The sequence below is a fragment of the Camelus bactrianus genome, chromosome 10 (assembly GCF_048773025.1).
Source record: "Camelus bactrianus isolate YW-2024 breed Bactrian camel chromosome 10, ASM4877302v1, whole genome shotgun sequence".
Classification (NCBI taxonomy): Eukaryota; Metazoa; Chordata; class Mammalia; order Artiodactyla; family Camelidae; genus Camelus; species Camelus bactrianus.
Genome location: NC_133548.1, coordinates 67,940,946 through 67,953,906, shown reverse-complemented (window position 1 = coordinate 67,953,906; position 12,961 = coordinate 67,940,946). Strand labels below are relative to the sequence as shown.

Genomic DNA, 12,961 nt, shown 5'->3' with positions numbered 1-12,961 from the left:
TAATTAAAATCTTGATTTTCAATAGTTACTAGATGCCCAGATAGTCAATTGAACCCATTTTTAAAGTGCATTAAAGACTCTATTTTCATAAAATTCAAGATTTTAACTACTTGAAGGCAACAATCCTGGGTCAGATGTTACAGATCAAGTCTACTCTACAATTTATGACCATTTGATCCTTAAAGTAGCATTGCAACATATTTCTGTACATTTTTAAGTAGGTACATACAGTAAGTTATTCTAACCTATTATAATTCTCCAGCACTAAGGATATACTATGGGCACCTTCACTTAAGCTCCATTCTTAGGTATATGCATGCTGTCTCTAAAGCTGTGAGACAAAGACTTCCAGAGTGAGAAGTTTTCCAAGTAAATGGAGGTATAGGCAAGAGGAGGGCTTGACTTGGAGGAAAGTTGGTAGGGATCAGTGTTGTCATCTCGTAAAATAACCAGGACCACGACAGGGGCTTTAAGAGAGCACTTGCCCTGCTCATTGCAGAAATACTTCAAAAATTGCATTGTCTTGCTTTGCCTTCTAAATTTAAAAATAGATTTTTTAAAAAGCTTAAAATTTATTGAAACCTTTCTTAGTCTATTAAACAAAATAGGACTTGACTCCGTATTGAGTCATCTACATTAATGAAATCACTCAGTTTTTGGTGTAGGACTATCATAAAAAGTTTATAATTGGGGAAATCTTTAACTTATCACATTCAGTAGTGATCCTTAAACAATCATTTGTTTCACAATGTTCAGGTGAATTCATATAATATATCAAAGAAATAATTTTTGGTGAAAATTGATTATTTTGAAATGCACCACCTAAAATTGTCACCAAGAGAAATTAATTCATAGGCTGCTCATATCAGCTCCTTGAAACAGATATTTTACCTTAATTTCCCAATGTGTTAATGTTGATAGAAATGTAATATGAAACATTACAAATGATTTATGCTATCTCCATGGCTTATTTCTTATAAATAGATGGAGCAGGCCTGGGTAAGTAGGCTTTTTTTTATTAATAATTGTATGTACAGAGTACAAAGCATTTGAAGTCAGTGACACCTTCCAAGTAGTCCCAGTTACCTAAGCTCTCTGGGTGCCTTGGCTTTTTCTCTTTCATGAGAACTGATGCTCTTCTTATTGGGCTGCTTTGCGGACTAAATAAATCAATACACGGAAGTTTAGGTCCTGGAACACACTAAATACCCAGGAAATCATGCTTACCATTACCGTCATTATTTGTACAATTGGCTGCTCCGTTCAAGGCCACCTGTGCACTGGCCTTGCCTAGTTTGTGCTCATTTCGCCACACCTTCCCTCTTCCACTCTCGCCTTTGAAACAGTATCTTCTTTTTAAGGTTCTTTCCTGAGTCACAAAACCTGCCCTGAGCCAAGGCTCCCCTCTTATGTTTCTGCTGGTTGCACTTTGCACAACTCTAGGGGGCTCCCTTTACCTCGTGATCATCATATTTGGAGAATTATTATGATAATATTCCAGCAAATATCACAAAGTATCTTGAGAAAGGATGTTTATGCCAATTGTACGAAGTCAATATTTGGGCTAGTGGGGATGCAACTTACTATCACCATTGAGCTTTTAAAAATTTCTAAGTATAGTGTAGCTCCTGGAAAGACAGACTTGGCATGTGTGCTCCTCGAGAATGGGGAACTCAGGTGGCCAACAAATATTTGTTAAGTGATTAAGAGCAACTGACCCTTAATCCAAGAACCAAGTTGCATCAATTTTAGTCTGAAGTTTAAGATAGAAGATCTCAAATCTTGTTGGTTGTCTTGCTCAAAGCTGTGCCTGAGGGCTTGGTCTGCAGCCACAGGAATTAACTGGCTCCCACCAAACTCTGAAACTTATACCATCTCTTTGAGTGTCAGCTTTCTGATTTTAAACCTGGGCTAAGAGCACTTGTCCTGCCTGCCTCATTCTGAAAATCAAAAAGAGATCATGTTTGGGAAAGCGACTCATAAATGTAAGAATATTTTATTTCATTCCACCAGTCTTGGCAGAAAGTCTCCCAATTTCTTTTTCTTACCATAATCTGCTTTGCATCTGCCTTCCTTCTACTTCCTTCTGGAAGCCCTACATGGACCACACGTTGGGCAGGCAACAGCTCCAGCTTACTGTTCGCGGTGTCAAAGCAGCTGTTAATACAACTCTGCATCTCGAGAAGGGCTTGATCAGATTTGCAGTCTGTTGGAAACCCCCAGTGAGAGGGATTTTGGGTTGGGCGAGGTCCCCAGACAAATGGAGCAGAGACACCTAATGAGAAGGCAGGTTTGGAGTGGTCAGTGGGAAGTGGGCCCTGGAGGGGTCAGAGGAAGCCACCCGTGTGGGGGCCATTTTTCTGGTCATCTGCCTTTTCTGATGCCTGTAGAGTCAAGTGTACTGGGAGCTCTCGGAGGCACACCCCTGAGCAGACACAATCCGTGTGATTTAAGATCACAAACACTGCAATTCAAACTGACACTTGAGGAATCTTAACATTTGGCTCCTGGATGAAAAGAGACAGCTTGTTCCTTTTCACAAACACATGGTTTCCTAGACTAAAGACTGAGCAACCCCAAATTTAGTAAGCAAGGCCTAAGTGGAACATAAGCTGGTACTTTAATGGAATGAGGACGGATGCTCCCAGTTCCCATAAACATTCATTTTTTTTCCGGCTCATATGTACATTTCTTGGGGACGAAATCAATCTTTCTGAAATGAGGAAATGAACTGTGTCACTAGCCCTCAGAGTTATGTGTGAAAAATATGGTAGATGTTCAGCCTCTCATAGGTGCAGCGAATAATTCAGTACATTGAAGATGTCATGTTGACCCCGCAGATGATTTTAGCCTATAGTTACCAAAAATCTTCCTAGTCTGAATTCTTTAAAAGTTTTCAGATTATCCTGTCTGTTCTGTGATCACTCTATTTTTTTAAAAAACAAAATCATAGCTTTTTATAGCCAGAAGGGTCCTTAGACACCCTGCAGTCAAATTCTTTCAGCCTAAATATGAGATACTGGGGCTCAGAGAGGTGAAAAAATTGCCCAAGGTCACAGAGCAGGAAGTTGTAGATCTGGGGCTCTGATCAACCTTTCCTCCTTCTCTTTCCTCCACACTACACTCTTAAAAGAAAAAGAATGAAGAAGGCAGTTTCTTCTCATCAATGACAACCTAATGGTTGGGTGAAAATCTTTTGGTTGGAACTCAGCTCCACATGTAATAGTTAAGAGCTCGGGTTGATATCTGACCTTGCCTCTGTTCTGGCTCCTTCATTTCTGGGACTTGAGGCAAATTAATCTAAGTTTCAATTTCCTCATTCATAAGAAGCTGAAAATGTACATATCTCACTTAATCCACACAATTAGATGAAGAAGTAATTCACGTAAAGCGCACAGTATCAAGCCAGACGCAGAGTGAATGTTTAGTATTGGTCATTGTTTTCTGGTTACGCCTGACAAAATTTTTCGAGGACACTTTCTGTAGTTAGATCCTTCTGCAGTGAAAAAATGTGACGACCAATGTTGTTTGGACTCTAAGTAATATTGGGACCCTGATGAGCAGATTGAGGTGTTTCAAAGTCAACCACTCCATTTGCATATCTTTCAATATCCTTTAGAAATATCTGCCCTCCTATGATTTTTGACATCAATCAATTTCAGTTATTTTCCAAGTGGGTAGCAAGCATAGCTTTACCAAAGGGGAGAGCAGCCGAGCCAGCTTCCCTGCCTTCGTCTGTGCTGTTCCGTCAGCTGGGAACGCTGTTCTCTTTTCTGCCTGTCCAAATTCCACGCATCCTTCACAGTCTTGCCTCAAATGCAGCAGGGACCCTGCACTAGCTTCCTGTGCTTGCCTCTCGAAAAGCATTTATCACTGTCACTTACCGGCTTCAACGTGGATGTTGCTTTTTTCCAGGCAGCCTTTGGAACTCCTTCCACCCCTAGATTAGATCTTGTCTCTGCACCCTAGCACCCTGCGCTTTTCCCATCAGAGAACCTGGAGGGGTGCCATGACCCCTTAGAGCACTGGTCCTGCTGCCAGGTCACCTGGGTTCAATTTTTGGCCCTGCCACTTCCTCAGATTTAATTCTGAATGGGTTCCACACCCTCTCTGTACCTGTTTTCCCCTTTCTAAAGTGAGGTTTAAGCGGTGCTTTCCTCAGGAGGTCAGCATGAGGATTAAAGGGGCTAATCCTTTTAAGAATTAATAAAGAAAGTTTCGCTAGCCATTATTATTGTCTCATAGTATCATGACTGTCCTTTTGTTTGTCAATATATCCTTCTGGATTATAAACTCCATGAAGTCTGTACTCCTGTTTTTCTCATCATCATATTCTCTAAGGCCAAGGAAAAATATTCACTGATAGAATGGAAGTGAGGCTCTTTGATCTTGAAGGGCAAGAATTAAATTTTATTCACCTGTATACAGTCACTGCCTAATACTGGCCTAACACATTGATATTCAATAAATGTTTGATGAATGAATGAATGAATGCATATTCCTCCTAAAGCCTCTCCAACATCTTCTCTCTACCAAGCCTGGAATTAATTGCTAATTCCTTTGTGTTCCTGGATGCTCACAGCACTTAGCTGGTTTCTTCCCTACGGCACTTATGCATGACTGCCCTGTGCTATATCGTTTGCACTTCCGTTTCCCAGACCAAGTTTTGAACTTGAATATGAGGCCCAACATTCATGCCATATTCCTTCAGCACTTGGCATAGCGTAAGTGCCCAAGGCATGCTTGCTGCAAAATGAAACTAAAAAACCATGACTTTGGTCAAAGGTGATTTGGAACATGTTGAGAATCTTATTGATCACTTAGTCCCTGGTTCCATCAGAATTTCACTCCAAAAAGTTTTTTAAGATGAGTTTCCTAAAAAAAAAAAAAAAAAAAAAAAAAGCCAAAAGCAAAAAAGGGAACTTATTTTTTTAAAGTGCCAAGTAGTCATTCTCAGAAAAAAATTCCAAGAGAAGTTGTTTTCTATTTACTCCTAACTTCATATTCTACTATTCAGAACTACATATTATATTTGGTTTTAAATTTTTCTTCTTTATACTGTGTTATGTTTTGGATCTTATTTAAAAGAGAATATGTACTTCATCTTAACTTAAGTTACTGAAATTTCATACTATTCTCTGGAGACATGAGGCCAGCTCGTTATAATACGGATATTGAGATCAAGTTGAATTAGCAACAACTCAGAAATGCACTCCATAGCTGAACACAGCCTCCAGTGTTGGGTGTGTTGTTATTTCAAGAGCACTCATGTCAGGGCTAGAGCATACATTCTTTCTCTGGTTTGTTAATTCTGCCAAAATGTCATTCTTGTCAAAGTGTCTCCAGAGGCCCACAATAGACGTTAAAAACGTAGCCTCATGGAAAATTACTGTTAATATATTTTTTGCTTTGAAGTCAAGATGCTTTTCTTGATACGCATTTTGGTTTTTGACATACCTCAGCATGGATACTTCTGTGTTTGCTTGACTTTCATAGAGGAAACTGTTTGTTGAAATATCATCACGCAACTGGTAATTAGGCATTAAGATTATCCCCAAATTCTGCCGGGGCACTAAGGGTCATGTAGGTTTGTAGATGTCTAGCTCATGAGTCAGACTCATTGAAAAAAATCATTTATCATGCTTATTAGAATGAACTTATATTCCTTTATTACCCAGTACAAATTCTTTCCATATCAAGCCCAGAGCATAAAATTAAAATTGCATGAAACTTTGATCTCCTTCTTCATTAATCACGCTGATAATTATATACAGGTATCAGCCTCTGTCTAATGGCAGGTGCTTTCTGACCCCCAATATAATGCAGAATATTTGCTGTGTACACTTTAAGAGAACTGACATGTGTATAATACAAGCCATCCTCCTTTCATTATACCAAAAGTTGAGAATTTTACCTGCATTATATTTTGGGATAATTTTAATTAGGAAGATCTCACAGCTAATCCAAGGATAACGAATTTGAGGCCTTAAATGAACAAAAGGATGAAAAGTGTAAAAGAAAGTCCAATTAATTTTCACAAAATTAAATACTCATTTAGATAATGTTTTGAGGCTTTTTTTTTTAAATTTCTTTGTTTAGCTTACTTAATACGTTACCTGAAACATGTAACCAACTAGCAATCACTGTATAATTCACATGGTATTGTGTCTAGTGAAATGTGGGGCATGCAATACCCTTTGAAAAGTGTTATATAGTGACCATTAACAAAGTCTTGTGGGGGGAGGGTGTAGCTCAAGTGGTAGAGCACATGCTTAGCATGCATGAGGTCCTGGGTTCAATCCCCAGTACCTCCTCTAAAGATATAGATTAGTAAACCTAATTATCTCCCTCCTAAAAATAAATAAATGACAATAAAGAAAACAAACATTTTGAAAAATGTTTTGTGCAATCGAAGATAGTCTGATATGAGAATAAGTTTTCAATCCATTGAATTCCTTTTGTTATAACTTTAAATGTCTATTCTCATTTAACTTTCAATCAGCTGCCCCCACAAAGGGATAAGAGTCTATGAAGGTATAGCGTAACACATGAGCTATGCCTATACGTGTTTCATTCACTCTGTTTTGTTTTTCTAGGAATGCCAAACAATAGAACCTTGTTAATGATATCAAAGATGAATCAAGAACTCCAGGTATTTAGGCTAATATAGGAGCATTATTCTTAGAAAAAAAGTCAAATCAAATGTTAACCTGGCCAGTGAGTTTAGGATTGGTCAGTCAGCAGAACTTATTATTATTATTTTAATTTACTTGACATAGATATCCAATGTGCTAGATATTTAATGTATAAACCAGCCTTATCTTAAATAGAATAAATTGTATGATTACACAGTAATTCAAGGATTGTTTGCTGAACATTATCTGTACATCACTGTTCTAGGTCCTGGGGATACAGAGATGAAAAGAATTCCTTTCATAGCAACACTATTTACAATAGCCAAGACACGGCAACAACTGAGATGTCCATTGACAGATGCTTGGATAAAGAAGTTGTGGTATATTCATACAATGGAATATTACTCAGCCATAAAAAAGAACGAAATAATGCCATTTGCAGCGACATGGATGGACCTGGAGATCATCATTCAAGTGAAGGAAGTCAGAAAGAGAAAGAAAAATACCATATGATATCACTCATATGTGGAATCTAAAAAAAAAAGACAATTAAATTTATTTACAAAACAGAAAGAGACTAACAGGCATAGAAAACAAACAGGATTACCAGGGGCAGAAGGGGGTGGGAAGGGATAAACTGGGAGTTTGAAATATTATATATAACCTAGATAAACAACGTTTCTTCTGTAGAGCACAGGGAACTATATTCAATATCTTACAGTAACCTATAATGAAATGTAATATGAAAATGAATATATGTATGTATATGTATGACTGAATCATTTTGCTGTACAGTGGAAATTGACACAGAGCTGTAAACTGACTATCCTATAATTAAAAAAAAAAACACAAGAAAAGACTTTCTGATCTTAAGGAGCTCACAGACTACTGCGGAAGAAAGATTAGCAAACCAGCAATTATAATGGCATGGTTTGCAGGGAGTGCTGCAGGTACTCAGGAAGGAGGTTCTTAATCACAGATAGGGAGGTCAGGAGAGTGATCCCAGAAGACAATCTGAAAGGAATATTAGTTCATCATGAGAAGAGTGGAGGGAATGTTGTTCCAGAAAAGGAGAGCAGCCCAGACAAGATGGGAAGGCTTGGAATGGAACTGCATTTCCCTCCCTGGTCAGGGCTTTGGGGTACAGTATGTGCAAGAGATGAGGATGGAGAAGGCAAGGATTGGATCATGACATCTCAAGTGTCACACTCAAGAGTTTGGATTAGTTCCTGAAGGCAACCCAGAGACTTTGAGCCATTTCCAATAAGCTTAGGGACCCGGTAAGATTTGATTTTTGTGTTACCATAACCACACTGATGACAGTGAGGAAGTTAGACCAGGGAGGCTGCGCTGGTTGGTTTTTATATTGTTTCAGATAAGAAATGATACAGTCTTAGGCCAACGTAGTGACAATGGAATTAAAGGGAGAGGAACAATACGAGACAGTAAGAATCAACAGAACTTGGTAAGGTGCACCCATATTAACAGGAAATCTGACCAAAGTCAGATTGGATCAGTATGTGAGACATTTTTCTCCCTGCATCTCTTTCTGTTTCCCTTGTTTGCCATCAAGCAGGTCTTGTTATGCCCTCATTGCCTCAAGGAGGTAGGGGGCAAATAGTGTAGAAGTAGCCAACATACTGCTCACTCACTGTTTTTCAAAGGCCTAAGGTTTTAGAGCATTAGAGGGAGTTTGCAGAATCGATAAAAAAAAAGTAGGATGCATGGGAATAGTGACTTGTTATTAAAATATATATATAAAGGATTCCCCTGGATTAAAAAGAGGTTCACCTGTGACCAGAAGGAAAGGATCAGAAGAATTTAGCTGAGTGGCCCTGGCTCTGGGTCCATCAGGAGGTGGCTGGCAAGACGTGGGCCAGGGTTGCAGTCACGTGATGGCTTGACTGAGGTGGAGGATTGGCTGGGAGGCGGCAAGATCAGAGAGAGCAGGGGTTACAGGATGCATTCTGGCACGTGGAACTAACGGCAGTTTTGAGACCAGAAGTCTGTGCTTCAAGGGTGGCCTGGAAGCAGCAGAAATCCATAGGTTCTGAGTGGATCACGTGGACAGGAAGAGGAAATGTTCTCTCATTTAATCTCTCAGATTAAACTGATACCCCAGTAACTAGAGAGGGTCCACCACGTGGTCGGACAATGCTTAAGCCCTTAGGAACCTTGAGATGATCTTGAAGGTAACCTCCAAAACGAAGAAGGTTAAGTTTTCCCCTTGCCCTGTGAAATGGGAATGCAAGCTCTGAATACACTGTATTGCTTTATAGAAAATAGAAAGAAGTTTTATTTCTTCCCCTGAGTTTGTAAACTGGGCTTTATATTTACTCCACATATTTTGGGGATTTGAAAAAATTCTACTCCTCACATTCTTTTTCAGATTTCTCTGGAAAAGAGAGTAGCAAGAAACACAAGTAAATGGAGAAGAGAATAGGCAATATTAGGTAAAAAATAAGAAAAATAAGAAGGAAATAGGAGTATTAAAAAGATTCTTTAGCAAGGACCTAGGGTATTATAGGAAAGTTTTTCTTATCTGGCACAGTTTTTGATTTTTCTCTAAATCATCCACCTGATCTATAAAATGCTTTGTGTTCTATCTTTCCCAGAGGTCTTTGAAATAATAGTACTTTTTTGCATAGATCAGTTTCTGTCCGGAACTTTTTCTTTATAAGTGAACACTTTATGATGAAAAGAAAATTTTATTGTCCATCTGTTTTCCTTTTTAAAGTTGCTCTCTGCTCTGGGTGGGGCCACCTGTCACCAAGTGGGCTCAGAGGAGGAAGGGCCTCCCATAACCAGCAAGGACTGAAGCTTCCTGGGATGGTTGGAACTGTGAGGTCACAGGAAGTGCAGTGGGGCTCCTATTTCATTATCTTTGGTGTCATCATTACCTCCCTATAGTCTGGCTTTGCTGCAGATGATAACCCCAGTTTCTGAACAAGCTCTTTAAAACACAACTCGTGTTCAGCTTCGGTCGTCTCTTTTCTCCTTAATTGTCCTTCAGATGTAAGTTATCATCAAAATCACTTATGAAGATTTTGTCTATGATACTCTCAAAGGCACTCTCCCAGTGTTGGAACTTCTGTAAACGTGTGGCTTTGATTGTGCTCTTTATAGAACAAGTCTGGGAGACAGCCGGGCTGGTTGACATCAGCACATACTGAGCATCTTATTTGCAGGAAATGGGGACATACGGGGGCACTTCTTCAGTCAACTTTCGGAAAGCTTTTCATGCTTAAATGCAGTTCTCCTGCCCACTGTTGTGTATGACTCCAGTTTCTCATTAAATACTTGATTATCTTTGTTTAAGAACTCTCCTGGTACCCACATAGGAATGTCTGATAAAAAACAATAACACATTTTTCGGTTAGTTTGAAGTGAAAATTCACTATTGATTCAGATCTTAGAGTTGATGAAAAATTCTTACAGCTTTACAGACTTTTAAAAAACATTGTTCAGAACTTATTTGTGTTTTCAGCCTCTCCAGTGGTTTTACAGATTTCTCTCCAGAATTCTGGAGTTCCATCTGGAGACCTTGAGTGCCAAGTTCAAAGAAGGAGGAAATGGTCATTCATTCATTCATTCATTCCATGAACAAATATTTATTGAGCATCTTCGTGTGCTGTGGTAGGAAACTAGGATACGTGCTGAACAAGGTAAATCAGATCCTCTCCCCAAGAACTCCCCCCTTGGAACCTGTGAGGCAGAGAGTGTGTGTACAGTGGGATTATGTGGTACAACACACGTAAAGTACCTACCGTGGGGCCTGGTTTGCAGTAAGTACCCAGTGTAACTTCTGTTATTATCGGATGGGTGCAGCTGGGCTATCCTTTCAGGCATTTGCTGTTTGGGGCTAGGTTTCCTATAGTTGTCACACTTTTACATAAGGTCAGTAATAAGTTCATTGACCTCAAAAACTGTCCTGGTGTCTGGCATCAGGAGAGAATCTGTTTTGGAGGAAGTGCTGGCTTGCTTGTGTGCCCTGAGTCTCAGTCAAAGGAGATACTGCCAGTAATTCCTTCCCGTTGCCCTGAAGTCACATTTCCATCTTCTAGAATGCATCATGAAAACTTTTTTCTTCATTATTTTCCTCCTTCATTAGTGTGATATGTCAAAACAAGATGCAGCATATCAATCATTTCTTGGAGGAACTGAGTGGCAGTTCTTGTGAGTAATGAAAATGATGACCAGATTGATAGTGAATTTGCTATTGACAATCTGATACAACTGTTGTATTGTATCAGGTGCCTCACATGGAAGCAAGCGTTAAATAAAGCTGAGAAGAAAACTGAGATACTGGTATAAGTAACAATGGAGAGAGAGAGTTTACTCATAAAACTGTAACTTATGATCAGACGTTTCCCACCATGGTTGAGGATCTAGATGGAAAATTATTGACCAAGAATTTCTAGAGCACAGACTAGAACCCATAGCTTAATCTCTTACTCATGGATATTTATATTAAGGGTAAGATAACTTGGAGAGTTTATCTGATAACTTAGCTTTCATCTCTATTTTACATTTAATTTGATTAATTTAGCTGTTTGTTCAATGAATAAGACCTTCAAATTTAAAAATAAGCATGGAAACCATTGTAAGTTTGTCAATTTTTATATAGTTAAGAAAGAACAATTTAAAATATTTTTATCTATTATTTTCATTTAGTGAAAGAAAAGACATTTTCAACACAAAAAAAGGTAGGAAAGGCATAATCTCAGAATAAAGAATAGTTCTACAAATAAATAAAATGTATTTTATAAAAAACTCTACACTGTCTTTATTTTCCTTATTTTTGAAAGCACTTTAGGACAAGCTGTCACAGGTTGGTACTATTCAACTATTGTTCTTTAGTGATTCCATATGAAACTGCTGCCTTCCCAGCATGCTCTGTAAGGGCCAAGATCACAGCAAATCCCTTTCATTCCTGCTGCCAGGGCTCCCCTGTACTGCACTCAGAATAAAGGCTCAGTGAGATTGTAATCGATGTCAGTTCACTGTAAGAATAATCTACTAATGAGAGCTACGTGAAATGGGAAAGAATTATTTGTGTATCACTAAATTGCGTGTCACTTGAGGTCATCCAGCATCCATCCGATGCTACTTTCTTTTCAGCTTTATTGAACACTTGCTTCACCTCCTATGGCAGGTGGCTTATTGGCCTCAGGTGGCAGAATCCTGTGGGCACAGGCAGTGGTGGCTGTGCTAGACAGAGCGGCCGAGGGTCTGGGGGCCAGGTGACCCTGAGAAAACCTGGGAATTATATAAAAATTGTGTCCAAGTTGGTATTCAGGTATAGAAAGCTGAAACAGACCAATGTTTTCCAATGTCTGTTACAAGCACCACATGTGGTATATGAGATAATCTTAGGAGGACTGCAAATGAATATATTTTAAATGTTACACATGTGTTTTCATGTGTAGCAGGATAAAATAACTAGTATTTTAACATAATAATATTTATATATTATAATATATTCAAAACAATATAAACTTTCTCTTGAACATAAATGTAACAAAAATTAGAGTCAGTATAAAGAAGAATAGTAAATCAGAATATAGATTATATACAGATGTGACAGAAGTTCCTGTGTAATGACTGAAGTTTGGAATTACCAGACCAGATGATTCTTTCAACTCGACTGTCCATGATTTGATGAATCTCTACAACTTTGTCCTCGTGGTAACAAGAGCTGCTAAGATGTTGAAAAGGCAGGGCCCCTGTTCTCCAAGCCCCCATGTGCATCGCTTTGGCTTGGATTTGATTTTTTATATATATATATATATATATTTATAGAACCCTATACTTTTTCTCAGTCAAGCTCTGCTCGTCTCCCAGTTTGGTTTTATAGAGCCCCATTTTTCCTTTCATTAAATATTTACTTATTCCAGTCTCCTAAAGTGGGAAAAAAGGGAAACGTAATAGTCATTTGTCGGGGTACTTCCTTTCTCTCTCCGCACTGAAGCATTGCCACTAACAAAGACGATTCATCTCCATCCTTCATTAGAGTGTGTTACGCACTGAACTGGTTGATGGCCAAATAGAGTTGCTGGCCTTGCAGATTCTCCTTGGGGTGGTACTGAATCAAATGTGCTCTTGATGTCTGGATAAATCATTCCTTAGATTCTCGTGGTTGAATTTGTGTTAATTTCCAAAACTCACTGGCAATGCTCATGAAACCTTACTAAAAAGCATGCTAGTGTGTGGACGCTCTAATTCAGACGGTTTTTCATGCAATATGCCTTAACTTGAGTACATACTTAAATGAATAATTACGATGTTTTATTTTTTCCAAAGAAACTAAAAACTACAATGTATGA

At 38.7% G+C, this 12,961-nt stretch overlaps 1 protein-coding gene across 1 annotated transcript in view; it reads left to right on the top strand.

Moving 5' to 3' along the window:
- The window catches only part of LOC123613815 (casein kinase I-like), a 33,554-nt gene extending 25,790 nt beyond the window's left edge, over positions 1-7,764 (top strand). The window contains exon 2 of the transcript XR_012509799.1: positions 6,901-7,764. The gene's annotated coding sequence lies outside the window, so the exon portion shown is untranslated. The remainder of the gene's footprint in view (positions 1-6,900) is intronic.
- The last annotated feature ends 5,197 nt before the right edge of the window (positions 7,765-12,961 follow it).